The following is a 1,134-nucleotide window of genomic DNA, read 5'->3' as shown; positions in this document are numbered from 1 at the left end:
TTTTGGCTTTGCTTGTTTTGGTGGAATTTCTGTTGTGGTAATCCTCTTCTTTTATTTCTGCAGAGATGTCTTCTTAGGCGGATTCCATGAAGTTCCTTCGTCGGACGAAGAAGTCCGTGGCTGCTCGAAATATCGAGGGTGGGGAGGCTTCTGCCCGATCTTCTCCAAAGAAGACTACTGTGGGTGTCACTACTCGGTCGAAGACTATTCCGACTCCCCAGTTTCGTCCTATAAATCAGGATCCTCCGACCTCTGGACCTGGTAACTCTTCCCCTCCTTCGTCCTCGGGTCCTCCTCCCAAGAAGCAGAAGACCTCTCAAGAGCTTGCGGGTTTTGATGATAAGGATTTTGATGCTCTTGGTTGGGTTGAACAGCATATTCTCCCTCAGACTTTTATTTCTACTGATGATGTGTCTATGGAGCACCATTTTCAGTATATGGCGCGGAGCTGTGTCCGGATGGCTAGTCTTCATGCCGCTATTGTCCGGGAGTTCAAGAAATCCCCCATTGGTGCGACCAGTTCCCGACTTGAGAAGGCTCAGTCTGAGTTTAAGAGGATTAGTGAACTGAAGGCTGCTAGGATTTCTGAGCTGGAAGCATCTTTGGAGAAGGAGAAAGCTAAAGCTACCGCGGCTGTGGCGGCAGCGAATGCATCTGAGGAGATGGCGAAGGCGGCGAAGGAGAGTTATACTCGAACATATGCCGAGCTTGTGGAGACAAAGGAGAGGTTGCAATCCGCTCAGGATGATTTTTACGAGTTAGAAGGACACGTGGCTAAGGGTATGGATGCTATGTTTGAGAATTTGAAGGCTCAGGTCCGGGTTCTTGCTCCTGACCTGGATCTGAGTTTATTCAGTACGGATAATGTTGTTGTGGAGGGAAAGATTGTTCCTGCTCCCAACGAGGATGAGGTTCCGGTGTCTGACCCCAAAGTTCCGGTTGCGAACCCGACTTTACCTTTGGCCGAGGAGGAATCTGGTGTGGAGGTTTTGAACCGAGATGACGATGCTGTTAAGGCTGTCCCGATTTCTATGGTTCTTCCTCCGCAACCTTCTACCGACGTGGAGTCCGGAAAGGATCTTGATTCCCTGTAATCCTTTTGTCTTTGGTTTTTTGCCCGGCCTGTGGGCTCTT

This window comes from Arachis stenosperma, chromosome 2 (assembly GCF_014773155.1).
Source record: "Arachis stenosperma cultivar V10309 chromosome 2, arast.V10309.gnm1.PFL2, whole genome shotgun sequence".
NCBI lineage: Eukaryota > Viridiplantae > Streptophyta > Magnoliopsida > Fabales > Fabaceae > Arachis > Arachis stenosperma.
This window is presented reverse-complemented; position numbering follows the sequence as displayed.